Here is an 18297-nt window from a genome sequence, read left to right on the forward strand (position 1 = left end):
GGGTCTCTATTAAGATAAATTCCTTAATGAGTCTTTACCTCCTGTAATTGCTTTACTAACTCTTCTTGCCCCACAAATCCACAGTCGCTGTTTAAGGCTAGGGGTCTTACTTATAAAAATCCATACTTTAACGTTGTTTCTGCCTGGGTTAGTGTCACTCACCCGGCTTCAAAGCACATTGTTCTTTTCTTCTTTCCTCCTGCACATTTCTTTTTTCGGTTTGTCACAGCTTTGTGGCAGCCGCCATAGCTGCCCCCCCCACCGACTCACAGAGGGTTCCCTCCGACCTCCAAGGAACTTGTTCCTCTTGATCGTCTGAGGTGCCCCTCTTCTCCCCCCATCCCTGCAAGACGGGATCAGTCCGAAGACCCATCGATAGCAGTTCGGCAGCCAGGGTTTTCGTGGGACTCATCAGAGACCGCTATTTCCCCAACTGTCTCGCCGTGACGCCAAACCAGAAGTCAAAAGAATATAAGTACTTTTGTTTCCACATAGAGATTGTTTCTGAACTTTGTGCTTGAAGTGGAAAAGAATGAAACTTTGATCTTGGGTTTTACCGATTAGATTGATAGATCTGGCTTGTTCATATTATTATGAAAAAACAAAAAGTTGTGATTTGCTGTTAATGCCTTATTTTACTACACAGAGAGAGTTGGAAGTCAATGTTTCTTTTTCCTTTTTTTCTTATTGTTCCTCACTTCTCTTCCCCTTCTTCCTCCCCACTTTCTTATTTATTTTTGTATTTTGTATCTTATTCTATTTTATAACTCAATAAATTGAAACTACTTTTATGAAGTGTTTAGTGGCTCATCATTTTACTTCAAATCTATAAGAAATGTTTTAAAACTGAAGAAATGAAGTTGTGGGATAGAACATATCCAAACTCCTAATCCTAACAGTGTTTATAACCTTGGAATGCACCTGAATTCTTACTATCCATTTATGATCTAAAAGCAATATAAACTATCCTGTTACATTTTAAAATACCCCAGTATTATTGTATATTTCTGCTTTAGAGTCTATTATGATTGGCTCATGCTTTTTTCACATCATTATTATAATCTGTATTATTAACCAGAACAATAATTTGTCTTCTGAGTTTTCAAATTTTTGAAATGGAAAGAGAAGAGGGATTAGAGAGAAAGTGTAAGTGGCCCCTTCCATAAGATTTAGTTTTGCACTAACATTGATTTCTCAGATATCTTTGGCTTCATTGAGATTTCTAGAGTTAATTCATGTGCACTGGGTTATATCAGATGCATGGGCCACTGTAAAAATAAAGTGCTTTTCCTGCTCTGATACTGCAATATCCCAAGGAACTTACTTTCACATTGTAGTGATACTGACTAGGTGGCTTAGTGGCTAAGACACTGAGCTTGTCAATCAGAAAGGTCGACAGTTTGAGGGTTCGAATCCCTAGTATAGATCTCCTGCGTGAGCAGGGCAGTGGTGGGTTTCAATTTTTTTTTACTACCAGTTCTGTGGGTATGGCTTGGTGGGCGTGGCTTGGTGGGTGTGGCAGGGGAAGGATTGTGTAAAATCTCCATTCCCTCTCCACTCCAGGGGAAGGTTACTACAAAATCCCCATTTCCTCCTGATCAGCTGGGATTCAGGAGGCAGAGAATAGATGGGGGAGGGGCCAGTCAGAGGTGATATTTGCAGGTTCTCTGAACTACTCAAAATGTCCCTTCCAACTCTGTTACTGTTACTCTAATATTCTACATTTCTCCATCTCTCATCCCATGAAAAGTTAAGAATGTCAGAACAGGGTAAAGAAAAAATATCATTCAGGGTTTATTACTATCAGGCTGGTTCTATATATGACTTCTGAGAAACTAAATTTGCTAATTTATAGATTACTGCTAAGGTTTTGTATTGTGGACATAATTTAAATACATTTAGTTGAGAATACCTAGAGATTGTGTTATCCCCTTACATTAAAAATGTTCCTCTCTCCATATCCAATCTTCTATTTTTCTGTCTTAGTCCTTTCCATAATCCATCCATCTGCGTTGTATCAGAGCCTGTTGAAATGGAGGCTTTCATCACAATGAGAGAGAAGGAATTCAACTAAGCCACATAATAACACAAAAGCTCACCTATAAAATATTCTGTTTACTTAACAATGAATGTATGTTGATTAGTAATGTGTATTACATCTTGGCTATTTAACTTTGCAACTTGATTAATGGAGTGCACTACTTAATCAGCACATTTAATCAAATAACAATATATACTATCTGATCTCTCTTATTACAGACAAGCAGCTTGGTCTTCACTTGCATGGGGAGAACATGCAATGCACGAGGTGTATCAATGCATGCAATTTAGGGAGTTAAGACAAAAATGCTGATCAAAATAATAATATCTTGTGCATGTTTACCCAAATGTCATTACTTCAGTAATACTTTAAAATATTCCCTAACACATTAATTTAGGCCAAAATTCTGTGACAATGGTAAAAATAGTGCCAAGGATCATCATTATGAAGAATTATGAATGACCCTTATAGCACCACTGTTCCACAAGATGCACTGGTTACCGGTTTGGTTCCAGGTGCAATTCAAGGGTTGGTGATCACCTTTAAAGCCCTTCATGGCATGAATGAAGGTGGTTGATTGAGGAACAACAGATCCCGCTCCCTCCACTCTGTCCCCCCCCCATGTGTCCTTAGCTTTAATGTTTGATTTTAATTATGTTTTAATGTATATGTATATGTAAGTATAGACATATTTTTATGACAGCAAGCCCCTGAGAGTTAGTCTATGGTAAGATAGGTGGGCAATAAAACAAACAAACAAACAAACTTGATTAAAACTACACCAACTAGACTATCTGTGGAATACAAAAGAATTAAATGCTGTATCAGACTTGGGTTTGAAGCAATGGAGAAATGTAAAATTTGTTACTACTGGTTCTGTGGGCGTGGCTTGATGGTGGGGTAATCTGACTGGGTGGGCATGGCCAACCTTTTTTTTTTAACTTTTAAAACCATTTTTTCTACAACCTCTTCCGCCGAAGAGGTTGTAAAAAAAAAAGCTTTTAAAAGCCTCTGAGATCAGGCAACTCAGCTGGGATCGTCAGAGGCTTTTAAAAGCATTTTTTCTACAATCTCTTCAGCCAAAGGGGTTGTAAAAAAAATGCTTTTTTTTTTTTTTTTTTAACAACAAACATCATCTTTATAACATCTACCTATAATATCTGAATTGTTACAATATCAATATCCTATATTCTTCAATATACAATATTTCTCTCACCTTATATAATGATATTATTTTATTGATATCTCGTGTCTCTTTCTTAAATTTCATTTGATTTAAAACTTTATTTTACTCTATTGATATCTTTTCTTTTATTCAATTTTTCTTTCTTTCTTCTTCTCTTCTTTTTCCACTTCCCTCTAACCATTTATACCATTTTTGCCAGACTAGATAATATTCAGATTCTTCTTTTCCTTGGATCTCCTTGGTAAGTTTATCCATCTCAGCGCATTCCATAATTTTGGATATTAATTTCTCTTGAGTCGGGACCTCTTCTTGTTTCCAATTTTGTGCGTATATAATTCTTGCTGCAGTCAAAATGTGTGTTATTAAATATATTATTTCTTTTTCATATTTGCTTGTAGGTATTCCTAATAAATAAGTTTCTGGCTTTAATGGCACCTTTTGAGTTATTATTTGTTCTAGTTGCATTTTTATATTGTTCCAGAATTTTTTAGCTTTGGAACATGACCACCATATATGATAATATGTCCCTTTATGCGCTTTACATTTCCAACAGAGTGGAGATGTGCCAGGAAACATTTTAGAAATTCGCGCCGGTGGTAGATGCCACCTATAGAACAATTTATAAGCATTTTCTTTGTATGGTACAGATAATGTTAATTTATTAATATTTTTCCACAAATTTTCCCACTTATTTAATTCTATTGCATACCCAAAATTCGTCGCCCATGTGATCATATTCTCTTTAACTACTTCCTCTGCTAGTTTATATTCCAATAGAAAATTATAAATTTTGGTTATTAATTTCTCATTGGGGCCTAATAAAATTTTATCCAACTGATTTGGTTCCATTTGAATTCCAGTTTTTTCCATATCAGATTTATATCTGGATTTTAATTGCAAATATGACCACCACTCTATTTCCACATTTTGCATTCTCAATTCTTCTCTTGTTTTTAGTTTTCCTTCTTCATTTAAGATGTCCTTATATGTTTTTAATTTATTTGTATCTATTGTATTTGGATAAATATGTGCTTCCATTATGGAAGTCCACCTAGGAATCCTATCATAGTGATATTTTCTGATTTCATTCCATATTTTAAGCAAATTATCTCTTACAATATGTTTGCGAAATTGTTCTTGTTTTGTAATTTTCTCTCCCCAAAGATATGCATGCCAACCTCTTGTTAAGTCAAAACCTTCCAATATTAATGTTTTTATGTTTTTGAGTTCGATCCAATCTTTTATCCATATTAACGCTGAGGCTTTGTAATAACTCTGCCAATCAGGGAGTCCCATTCCCCCTCTCTCTCTTTTGTCTTGTAGATGTTTTAATTTGATTCTTGCTTTTTTCCCCTGCCAAATAAATTTTAATATCATTCTGTCTAAATCTTTAAAATATGTTCTTCCTGGGTTTACTGGTATTACCCTAAATAAGTATAACACTCTTGGCAGAATATTCATTTTAATGGTAGCAATTTTGCCTAAAAGAGACAATTGGAGTTTTGCCCATTTTTCCAAATCCTTTTCTATTTGTTTAGCTAATTTAATATAATTGTCTTCCTTCAAAGTTGATATTTTGTTTGTAATCCATATTCCTAAGTATTTAACTTTCTTTGCTATTTGTATCCCTAATATATTTTCCAATTCTTCTTTTTGATACTTGTTAAGATTCTTTGTTATAATTTTAGTTTTTTGTTTATTAATTTTCAATCCCGCTACTTCTCCATATTGTTGTACTTTTATCATTAATTTTGGTCCAGATTGTATGGGTTTATCTAAAATGAATACTATATCATCTGCAAAGGCTTGCAGTTTATATTCTTGATTTTTTATTTTTAGTCCAGTTATTTCTGTATCTTTCCTGATTTCTTCTAGTAATATTTCCAATGTTAATATAAACAATATAGGAGATAATGGGCATCCTTGTCTCACTCCTTTCTTTATATCAAATTGTTCAGTTGTATCGCCATTAATTTGTATTTTTGCTGTTTGGGTGTTGTATATCTTTTTAATCATTTTTATAAATCTTTCTCCAAATTTCATTTTTTCTAATTGTGCTAATAGAAATGTCCAGTTGAGATTATCAAATGCTTTTTGCGCATCTAGGAAAATTAAAGCTAACTGGTTTTCCGATCTTTGCTCATAGAATTCCAGAGTGTCAATAATTGTTCTTGTATTGTTATGAATTTGTCTTCCCGGAATAAAACCATTTTGATCAGGATGTATATAGTATTTGACTAGGTTTTTCAATCTCTGTGTTATAATTGATGTGAATAGTTTATAATCTACATTGAGAAGAGAAATTGGTCTATAATTTTTAATTTCCGTGGGATCCGAATCTTGTTTTGGTATTAATGTGATTATTGTTTCATTCCATGACTTCGGAATTTCAGCTTCCATTAATGCATCATTGAAAACTTGTATTAATATATCATCTAATGGTTGTTGGAATGTCTTATAAAACTCTGCCGGTATACCGTCTGTTCCCGGTGTCTTGTTATTTTTTTGTTTCTTTCTCGCTTCTATTAATTCTAACATTGAGATTGGTCTGTTCAATAATTCTATATGTTCTTCTTCTAATTCTTGAATCTTTATTTTATTTAAATATTCTATGATATTTTCTTCTCTAATCTCTTCCTTTGCGTATAAGTTTTTGAAAAATTCCTTTGCAATTCGTTTTTTGTCTTCAATATTCTGGTATAAACAACCATCTACATCTTTTAACTGTATTATAATATTCCTCTGTTTTTCTATTTTCAATTTATATGCTAACCACCGTCCAGTTTTGTTTGCATGTTCAAATTGGTTTTGTTTAGCGATTTTTATTTTTCTTGCTATTTCTGTTGTTGTGATCAAATTTAATTTATGCCTTGTTAAATTTATTTTCTCCTTAATTTCTTGATTATATGGCTGTTTCTGTAGATCTAATTCATATTGATGTAATATTGTCTGTAAATTTTGTTTTATTTGTTGTTTGTTTTTATTTTTTTGTGCAGTATAGGCAATTGTTAAGCCTCTGATATATGCCTTGGTTGTGTCCCATAGATTTTGTAGACTGGTGTGCTCTTTCACATTAATTTGTAGAAATATTTTCAATTCTTTTTGGATCATATCCACATATTGTTTGTCATTTATAATATCTCTATCCATCATCCATCTTTTACGCTTTTGGTGTCCCTTCCATGTTATTTCAATGGGGCTATGATCAGCCCATGTGTTTGTTGTAATTTCTATTTGTTTAATGTCTGCTATAAGCTCTGCTGTCATCCAAGCCATGTCAATTCTGGACCACGATTGATGTGGATTTGAATAGAATGTGTATTGTTGTTTATCATAATTGAGTTCCCTCCAAGCATCTTGTAATTGAAATTCTTCTACTATATCATAAAATGTTTCTGGAAGTGTTTTTTTCCTGGATTTATTATGTTTACAACTCCTATAGTCCTTCTCTATGTTTACAATTGCATTAAAATCTCCAATTATGCATATGTTTTGGTATTCCAATTCCTTAATTTTGTTGTGCATCTTTTTAAAATAATCAATTTGGGTTCCATTTGGTGCATAAAGTGATACTAGTAATATCTTCTTCTTTTCTGTTTCAATTTCAACCATCAGCATCCTACCCTCCTCATCTGCAAATAATTGCTTTGATTGTATATGATTCCGGATGTACATTGCTATACCTCTCTTTTTTTGTTCTGTTAGTGCCGTATAAAGTTTTCCTAATCTTTTGTTCTCTAATAAACTGCGTTGTTGTTTTTTAATATGAACTTCTTGTAATGTTATAATATCTATCTTCAATTTTTGTAAATTTCTAAAAGTACGTGATCTCTTTGATGGAATGTTTAGTCCATTTATGTTAATCGATATCAATTTTAAATCTTTCTCCATTTCAAATTTCTATTTTCTTGATGTTCTTATTTTCCTAGTGTCTTTTTTTCCCTGTAATTTGTATTTTATCCCTTGCTCCTTCTCTTTCCATTCTTTCTTTCTCCCCTCTTTTTCTTTCTTCTTGCTGTATTTTTCTCGGTTTGTTCTCCTGATTTGCAATTTCTTGCTGTGGTTCAGATTCTTGTTCTTCCTCAGGAAAAAAGTTGCTTTCAAAAAATTGCTGTGCTTTCTCTAGTGTATCAAGTTTATATTTTTTATCTTGCCATGAAACAAGCAGTCCCACTGGCGTTAACCACCGGAACATTATTTTATGTTTGTGTAATTCTGTTGTCAGAAAGTTATAATTTTTCCTTGTTTCTCTTATTCTTCTTGGTATTTGTTTTAATGTAATTATTTCTTTTCCCTTATATATAATTGGTTTTTCTCTCATTTTTTTGTATATTTCCTCTTTTACCAACTTCCTTACAAATCTAATATGAACCTCTTTTGGTAACCTGTTTCTTCGGGCGTAATTTGTGAATACTCTATAAATTTCATCAATTTCCTTATTAATTTCTTCTTTATTCTTTAACGTTGCTTCAGCCAGAATTCCCACCATTACATCTCTCAAATCTTCCTCTCTGTTTTCCACTATATTTTGAAATCTTAGGTAAAATAACGCCTTTTCCATTTCTAAAAATGAAATTGAATCTTCCAGTTCTTTGTTTATTGTTGTTTGAGCACATTCTGACTCTTCTATCTTTTTTTCTACTTTGCCCATCTTATCTTCAATATTTTGGATCCTTTGTTCATTTTTAGCAATATTTTGTTGAATTTTCTCTATCTTATTATCCATTTTTTTAAGATTATCTTTAATTTCACCTATGTCCATTTTCAAATCCTCATGGTTTTTCCTACTTTCTTGATGGTTATCAGCAATTGATTCCTGTGTTTTGTTCATAGTCTCTTGTATCATTGATAATACTGAGTGAATGTTTTTGATGTTAATTGATTGAGGAGATTTCTCTTTTTCTGAAAGTAACATTGTGTCTATTGTTTTCTGTTGTGTTGATGATGTAATAGACATTGCTTGGTTGGCTATTGCCTTTTTACCTGGTTTTGTCATTATTAATAAGCCAGTAGTTGTCGTCTTAATTTTCTAATTTAATAATTCCCAAATTTTCACGCACTGTCTATAGCATATAGTAAGATTTTCCTTCTGATAATTACAGAAGCCAATATCACTTGTTTAGTTTTCAAATACAGTCAAATTTCAAACTATAATATCATTATATGAGGGATTAATTAAATTTAAATAAGGAGCAGGGATAAAATATGATATCTCAGCAAGTCATATTTCAGTTTCTAAACTAAATATTCTATTTAAATATATTATTAATTCTAATAAGTTCTATTAAATCCTTAGTTATATCTCTAATAAATTTTATCAATTTTAATAAATTTATTCTTATTTAAATCAATATATATCAATATTAATAATCAATTTTCAATTCATTCTTTTAACACCATATCAATTTTTAAATTAATATTAAATTGTGTCACATAAAAAAACTATTAGAATAGAAAAACAAGATAAAACAGAAATAAGAAAAAACAGATATGCTATGTGTTATATTATTATATCTATTCAAAACTTATATATTCCAACTTTTCTTACTTATATTAGAAAGTATATATTTAACATTAAAGCTTAAGTAATCCTAAACCTTATGCTATTTGGGCTATAATATTATATACTATATTCTATATTAAAACATTAAGTATTACATAAATAAACAAATAAATAGATAAAAGTACTTAAAAGTATTTAAAATATTATTAAAATAATTCAATTAAAATAATTCAAATAAATTAAGTCTCTCAAACAATAAAATAAATTTCTTTCGTTATATTAGGTTCCAGAATATATTAAAAAGTATATATTTAACATTTAAACTTAAGTAATCCTAAACCTTATGCTATTTGGGCTATAATATTATATACTATATTCTATATTAAAACATTAATTATTACATAAATAAACAAATAAATAGATAAAAGTACTTAAAAGTACTTAAAATATTATTAAAATAATTCAATTAAAATAATTCAAATAAATTAAGTCTTTCAAACAATAAAATAAATTTCTTTCATTATATTAGGTTCCAGAATATATTAAAAAGTATATATTTAACATTTAAACTTAAGTAATCCTAAACCTTATGCTATTTGGGCTATAATATTATATACTATATTCTATATTAAAACATTAAGTATTACATAAATAAACAAACAAATAGATAAAAGTACTTAAAAGTACTTAAAAATATTATTAAAATAATTCAATTAAAATAATTCAAATAAATTAAGTCTTTCAAACAATAAAATAAATTTCTTTCATTGTATTAGGTTCCAGAATTGAAGTCTTTGCAATCCTCACTTGGTTTTGTGTCTTTTCAGTCGTCTAGTTTGTAATTGTTTCCAAAGTCCTTCAATTTGCCTTCTGAAAATATTTTAAACACCTCTTCCAGAGCCTCAATGTTTTTTATTTATTTGCAAGTTAATACTCTAATATAGTTACAGTATCTGTTCACTGAAGCTCTGCCACCGTTACAAAGTTTTTAAATCCCTCACAGTCACTCCGGAAACTAGATACTGTTTCTTCTTCGTCTCTTCTTTATTGTCTCCGCACCACCTTCTTTTTTTTTAAAATAAGTCCAACACTTGGATCTGTATTTCTTTCCCCAAATGAATAATCTTTGTCTATTTCCCAATTTCTGTCTGGTAAATCTATAACTATGTGTTTTATTTCCAATCCACACCTCTCCGTTGCACTTCCTCAAAATCGCCTCAGCTCCGTTGCCTGTCAGTTTCGCCCCCTCACACTTCAATTAGCCTCGTTAACTCACTCCGTTATATTTTCACTCCGTTTCTTCTTAACAATTCTGCTTTGCCGATCAGTTTCTCTTTTTAGTTATGTATCCGATGTTTTAAATATTTAAATGTTTCAGAATAAGAGTAATTAGTTATTCTTATTGATGCTGTTTGCTCAATCCTCGCTTCCCTTTTTTAAAAGCAACCGTCAGCGTTCTGGCCAACCGACAAGAGGTTGGTTTTTTTCCGGGCTGAATTAAGGGACTTTCCTTGAACCTTCGGGGCAAGTTTTTATACTCCCGAGGTCCTCAGGATTTTCCCTTTTATCTATTGACCTCTTCGTGGTCAATAGAGCTAAAAAAATTCAGCTTTCAGACCGAAAATTGGGACCTAGGAACGGCGCGCTGTCCCCTCAGTTCCTATCACGCTGACGTCACCAAGAGTGTTTTTTTCGTAAAAAAAAAAAAAAAAAATGCTTTTAAAAGCCTCTGAGATCAGGCAACTCAGCTGGGATCGTCAGAGGCTTTTAAAAGCATTTTTTCTACAATCTCTTCAGCCAAAGAGGTTGTAGAAAAAATGCTTTTAAAAGCCTCTGATGATCCCAGCTGAGCCACATGATCATCACAGGCTTTTTTTTTCTTTTAAAAGCATTTTTTTGGCTGAAGAGGTTATAGAAAAAATACTTTTAAAAATTAAAAAAAAAGCCTCTGATGATTGTGCAGCTCAGTTGGGTGGGGGGGGCAGGGATTTTTGCTACCGGTTCTCTGAATCACCCACCACCATCGCTACTAGATCGGGTGATCTGGTCCGAACTGGGAGCATTTCACCCCTGGTTTGAAGCCTAAAATTGACCTTTCACTAAAGTGGATCACTTTCTCAGCAGAACTGCTAGCACATCTGAGCATCCATGTGCAGCCATGCCAAATTGTCATTTTAGAAACCTGTTGCATGATTGCTCCATGAATTGAAGAAATAATGTTTTTCTTGAGGAGGGAAGCATCACATTATTCATGAAAAGGACATTGTCCAGCAGTTGGCTGGAATACACTCCTGAGAGACATTGGGGTAAATGAAAAAAAAATCATGTCCACGCATTGTTCTCTGGCATATTTTCACTTATTTGGCAGATAATGGGGAAATAGTTGTGACGGTGTGAAGATAACATCTGTGACTGGCTGTCCAAAAGTAAATTTTATCCTTTGTTTGTATAGGGAGAGATGAGGGTATCAAATACAACCAACATTTTACTGCTCATTCATCTGGCCCTCAAAAAGCTGTCTAGCCTTTGCACAATATACCTTGCTGTGCTTGTCATATGTAGATGGCTATGGAGCACTGATGTATAAGAAATCCATTTTGAATTATAGAATAGAATAAAATAGAATAACAGAGTTGGAAGGGACCTTGGAGGTCTACTTGTCCAATTCCCTGTCCAGGCAGGAAACCCTACACCACTTCAGACAAATGGTTATCCAATATCTTCTTAAAAATTTCCAGTGTTGGAGCATTCACAACTTCTGGAGGGAAGTTGTTCCACTTATTAATTCTTCTAACTGCCAGGAAATTTCTCCTTAGTTATAAGTTGCTTCTCTCCTTGATTAATTTCCACCCATTGCTTCTTATTCTACCCTCAGGTACTTTGAAGAATAGTTTGACTCCCTCTTCTTTGTGGCAGCCCCTGAGATATTGGAACACTGCTATCATGCCTCCCCTACTTCTTCTCTTCATTAAACTAGACATACCCAGTTCCTGCAACCGTTCTTCATATGTTTTCGCCTCCAGTCCCCTAATCATCTTTGTTGCTCTTCTCTGCACTCTTTCTAGAGTCTCAACATCTTTTTTATTTTGTGGCAACCAAAGCTGGATGCAGTATTCCAAGTGTGGCCTTAGCAAGGCGTTATAAAATGGTATTAACACTTCATGTGATCTTGATTCTATCCCTCTGTTTATGCAGCCCAGGACTGTGTTGGCTTTTTTAGCAGCGGCTGCACACTGCTGGCTCATATCTAAATGGTTGTCCAATAGGACTTATATTTAAGGTATATTATATTTAAGAAGAAATAGAATTGCAGTCTAGGTAAAAAAGAAAGCATTAAGTCACAGAATGTGACTTACTAATGCATTTTGGGGGGTTGGGAAAGCATTCTTTACAAAGCTTCTTATTATGGTAGATACAATATACTCTTCCGCAAGATGCTTAACAGTACAAATCACTGCCATATATGACATCTCTATCACTAAGCTGTATATTGTCAGTGTAATATTGCCAGAACTCATTGACGCGTGGACTGAACAAAGAACACAGCTCATATTGGGTCCTATTATGAGCACAACTCAATTTCTGGAGTGATTTTAGAGCTGAATGTTCAATTTAATCTGTTTCCACCCAATATTCAGTGTATCTCAAAAGACTGTAATCATTGGACAGTGAATCAAAGGATCCTCTTGTATTCCAAATACTGTAAGGTCTAGGATATCCTTCTGAAAAAAAACTGCTTCTTTCCCCCAGAGAAACAGATAAATATCGGCAGGAGCCGATACCTTTCCCCACTCATGCCATCCCCCTGTGGTTCATTAGATGTTTGGCACTCTAATTCTATCCTGACAAGCAAGTGTTCCAGGCCCAATAAAATATTGTTGTTCCACCAGGCTCGCTTCAGTGTTTAGTCATAAGAGTCATAGAATAATAACAGAACAGTGGCCTATCTTGACCAAGAGCACATTAGTTATTATCTACAGTGCAAACACCCACCATTTTATACTAACATTTTGGCAGGAAATCTAAACATAGCACTTAAAGCTACATCATCATTTTGAAATCTAACTGAATCCCTTTCCTTCCAGCTGGCACCAGTGAAAAGTGTCCCAGAACAAAAAAGAAAGCAGGAAAGAAAATTGAAGCTTAGCTGATGACTTTTGCTCCCTCAGTTCTTTAACAGTAAGAATGAAATTTTTGTAATAAACTATGATTTTTATCAAGTTCTGAGCTAAGAAATGAAGAGAACTGACACATTATTATATTTTGATCCCTCTTTTATAAGGCAAGGCAGCAAATCTATATAATCCTCCTGCCTCTTATTTTCCCCTCACTAACCATCCTGTGGAGATAGGTTAGGCTGAGAGAGAGAGAGAGAGAGAGAGAGAGAGAGAGAGTGACTAGGCCAAAGACACCCAACTGGTTTCCATGTTTAAAGCAGGATTAGAGCTCACAGTCTCCTGGTTTCGAGCTCAGCACTTCAATCACTGCACCAAACTGGCTTTCCATGTACTTAGGCCTCTTTGATTGCCTGTATTTTCATCTAATATTAGGAGCCATCATGGGATAAGTGCCATGCACTTATCTTTTCTCCAACATCTGAGAAAGCAACTTACTGTACTTTTGGAAAACAGGTTGCGTCTTCTTTTTAAAAAAACAAAAACAAAAAGCCCTACTTTGTGTCATTTGACTGCATATCAAACCTGCAAATGGATTTCCTCCACTAAATTCTGTTGTGAGGAGTTTTGGAGTAGTCAGGCAAATTGAATGGCAACCATCTTTTTAAAAAGTAAGTAAACTTTACCCTTTTCTGATTTTTTGCTGCAAGTGGATACAAAATGAACATATGATTTCTGGATTTACTAATTAAAAAGGACTGTATATAGGGAGAAGGGAACTAAACTACACCATGCAGTTTTGAAGGGGGGAAATTATGTTTATAAGTACTGTAAAGAAGATCAGAAGTCACTTTAAGTATCTTTAACCCCTTTTTTCTTCACAGTCTATTGTTTTCAACTCTTGTTCCTTTATACTTCTTTTCTTCTACTTTTTTGTCTTTATCTTTTAACTTTGTAATATATAAAAAAAAGTAAGCAAACTTTGATCAGCTGAAAACCCAAGTAGCAAAATGCTTAGTTAAATCAAAAGATCAGACCTGTGTAATACCCACTGTGTTCGAGAGCTGGTGTGTAAGAAGCATCTGGACATAACCATGAGGGGTGATGATTGCCATACATGTATAGAGAAAATGGTGCGATTCTCTGTGAGCTCTGAGGGAGCGATAACTCCCAGAAACCTGCAGAGAGACTTATTGCCTAAGACCTAATTAGAGCCTCATGCCAACATTACAAGAAATCTTAGGAAGATACAAAGTTGAAGAAAGAGACAAGAGTTACAGTATATCTGCTGCAGATAAAGAGCCAGGGAGTGACTGCAAGCAGAAAATGTGGAACTTCTTTGTAGAAAGAAAAAAAATGAATTTCTGCTAGAAACAGGGTTCAGTTGTACGTGTTTGTTGTCTTTTGAAATGGTTTAAGTCTGAGTGAAATTATATTTTTGTGGGTAATTTTTTAAAAAAATGCATACCTCCATAGATTTATGTCAAAGGTCACATATTCACATGCAAACAGTAACTATATAAAGTAATTAGATCACATGTTTACTAGTGGAAAAAAAGAGAAAGAAAAATTGGTATCCTGAAAAAAAAAAACATGAGCCCATATCTGCTCGTAAAATTGCTTATGAATTACAATTTTAGGAAGAAGGAATGAGATACTATTGAATCCCTACTTATTTACATTTATTTATTTTAATAATTATTATACTGCCCAATTTTCTAGATGCACATTGTGAGACAGTGTGTACATATATTACTAGCTTCTGGAGTATAAAATATAATATAAGGTGCCAGCCTTTGCTTCTAAATTATAATAGCATTGTTTTCCTATTCTATTTGCCTAAAAAGCACTTATATATTTAGTTGCAGTGAAAACAATGTATACTGTGTTTTTAAATATGTGAATATTGTAGACTATTGTTCCCCAAACTTTTTCCTTCATTACCCAAAGCAGCTTATCAGAAAGACTTTATTTTTATTTAGACTTTACCCAGTCTAAATAAAACACTTGAAATTGATTTAAATGTTCCTGCTCTGATTGAGTAATGGGTTTGCCTCAGACATGAAATGCTCCCGGATCAGACCGGATCACCCGATCCGGTAGCAATCTTGGCCGGTGGTTCGGTGATCCAGTAGTGATGGTGGAACATAGCTCCGTCCAACTGGTCGGGTGTCATTACTTCCTGGTTGTAACCAGGAAGTAATGTGTTTTTTACCTTCTGTGCATGTGCAGAAGGTTTGCGCGCGCCTGTGTTGCACATGTGCAAATGAGCAAAGCGAGTGCATGCGTGCAGTGTGTGCGCTTTCAAACCGGTAAGGAAGGTAAGTAAATTTCACCCCTGGTTTGCTTGTCATTATGTAAAGGAAAAAAAAATCTTTACCTAATTTGGAGCAATTTACTCAGTTTGGGAAGCTCTGGTGAAGACCTTAGTGGTATGATTCACACTCTGATACAGTACTGACTTCAGTAAGTAGGCAGTGAGCTTTTTCATCTTTGCAAACCCTGCCTATCAGTGTCCCTGGGAAAATGCTTTTGTGTCTCATTCTTCTGTTAGAAATAATTGAGGTGGATTCAATGAGAAAAAGAAAGACTCCATTCTCCTACTCTTTTAAAAATCTAGTTTGCTCTTATTTGATCCTCTGGCTTTTCCTGAATTCTGACCCTTTCATCCCTATTTTCCGTATTTAATCTATTTGTCAGACTTTTGTATCGTCCTCGTTAGTCTCTCTCTGTTCAGTCCATTAGGAGTCCGTCAGGTCTTTCATTCCTACTCCTTTCATTTTCCCAACTCTCTTCAGAATAAAACAAAGCAAAGTTCCATTTGTTTCAGCTCTTTGTCTATCTTCTACTAGACGGTCTTCATTGCATGGCTAAAATTGTGATAGTCTGACCTTGTCAGCTTACTAGCAAACAAGTCAGATGGCCCATTAAAACAAGTCGGCAATGGCTCGGTGACTGTTCAGTGTTATAGGTTGTTTTGGTTTTTTTAAGTTTCCAAAAGTTTTAATGTTTAATCTGCAATGTCTATTCTGGAAAGCCCTTTGCAGGTTGCTGTATTGTCCTTTCCTCTTCTTTGCTATGTCTGCTTTAAAGAGATGCAGGGAGAATATTTCAGAATATTATGGTGAAATGCTTGAAGCTATCTGTCTGAAACTTGAGACTGTTAACGTTTCTATCACTCCTTCTGTTTTCATCTCATCTGCCAAAAAATGAGGCAGCTGGAGGCATTTTGATGCTTTCCCATTATAGCCTATGATTGAAAAATTTAAAATCAGTTTGAATTGTTGCCTTTCACATTTATATCTTAAATTTGACTTAGCTTCAACTCAGATCTTTGCAAATTTGCATACGTACCACTATTCTCTATGACAGAGATTCATTGTGTCCGCATCATTTTCCTTCTGTTTAGGGATAATATCTGCTCCACAGGAACATTTTCCTGGCTACAGAATTACAGAATAACAGAATTGAAAGGAACTTTTGTAGTTCTTCCAGTCCAGCTCTCAGCTCAACCAGGAGTCCCTGTACCATTCCAGAAAAATGGTTGTGCAGTCTCTTCTTAAAAACTTCCAGTGATGAAGCGCCCACAACTTTGGAAGGCGAGCCGTTCTACTGGTTAATTGTTCTCACTGTTAGGAAATTTAGTTCTTGCTTCTCTCCTTGGTTAGTTTCCATCCATTGTTTTTTGCCTTACCTTCTGGTGCTTTGGGAAATAAGTTGATCCCTTATTTGTGGCAGTTGTGGCAGTTACATCCTTGTGGCAGTAACCCTCACTGTTACTTCGCATCCCCTATAGTTCCCCAAGACCCATAATTTAATGCATAGAAGTGGAGATTCTTTGGAACCCATTTTTTTCCATAAAAATATCACAGCAGAAATATCTCTAATAGATATTACACTCATGGTGGTAGAAATTGTGCAGTAGCCAATATTTATAATGCTAAATATATGAATCTGTTTTACCCTGACTCTAAATTTGCTTTAAACTTGTGCAGTTTCCTTGGTAGAAGAATGGGCTAAAAATCTCACATACTTTTAAAATATATGTTATGGTATTATTCTATTTCAAATTTACATAACATTATTAAGATGTAAAAAAAAAAAATCCAAAATTTTGCCTTCCTTTTTCATCCAATTCTTTTTGACATAGATAAGAATGAAGTACTAATGATTGCACTGGAAATTTATTCATTTATTGTGTTCTAATTAATTTAAGATGTTTAGAACTATTTTATGGGACCCTGGAGGCCTCCAATTAGATTTCTTCATTGGAGAAAAGCCATATCAATTGATTCAATTTAAATTGTGTTTAATAGAATTTATTCTCTAGTAAATAAGTTTAGAATTGTTGGCTTAATTGAATCAGTAAGTTAAAAACTATTCAGTGAATAGATCTCTTAATGACATAACTTATAGATGAACAATTCACCACAAACACAGAAGTAGGCCTTTGTTTCAAAGCCACAGAAGCGATTCATACACTAATAGCAGACCATTCACCATGTCTTATAAACTAGGAGGAGAATTAGAACTTCCTCAGTATACCCTTTCTTTCAAGGGATACCTTGTAAAAGATCATCACAATAAATTGCTGCAAATCAGGCTGAACTTTCTAATGCAACCCACTCTGTTGAGCTTTAGAATTATTGGCCATGTCTTCAAAGATGACAATTCCTTCCATAGGAGAAATAAAAATGGAGGTGCTTTAAATTTTCCTGCCCAAGACTAGAAATATAGAACTTAAAACATTGTGGAATCATAAAATACAAAACCATATTAACTTTATAGCCTTGCACATGAGGAAGTTTTTAATAGGAAATTCTATTTTAAAACCACTGAAGACAAATCATTAGGAGTGAAGAGGGAAACACATATAATTTCAGATAAATTCAATACAGCTGATCTTATAGTTATTACTTATTACTTCCTTCAGTAAAGGTATGAGGTTGGGGGAGATTATTGGGGGACTCCAGCTTGAATGCTCCTCAGTAGGATCTTCTCAGTATTAGAGGATTTGGGGAATAGGTGAAACCTAGCCTGTTTTGGGATATTGATTTTGGCTTTGCTTCATCCAGCGATCAGCAACCCACGGCTCTGGAGCCTCATGTGGCTCTTTCATTCCTCTGCTGCAGCTCCCTGTTGCTGGTCAGATCCACAATTGATGGGGCTTTCAGTTAGGACAGGTAGAGGAAAAATAATGTCGTGCTAGGAGGAGACTCTATGGTGGGGGAACTGGACTTCTGGTCAGCTCCAGAACTGAACAGGTGCTTCCGGTTAGGACCTTTGTGGCTCTTTGAGTGTTTAATCAAAGAACAATATATCTGTGATGTACTGGATCTAACTAGCAAATCAGAGAGCTGCTAAACCTATGTATCTAAGTGGCTATTAATAAAATGCATTTATTTCCTAGTTGGTGACATACAGGCAAATACATTAATTTTGCTTCAGGCTA

Source organism: Pantherophis guttatus, chromosome 1, assembly GCF_059756535.1.
Source record: "Pantherophis guttatus breed Tessera chromosome 1, ASM5975653v1, whole genome shotgun sequence".
In the NCBI taxonomy this organism is placed as follows: Eukaryota; Metazoa; Chordata; class Lepidosauria; order Squamata; family Colubridae; genus Pantherophis; species Pantherophis guttatus.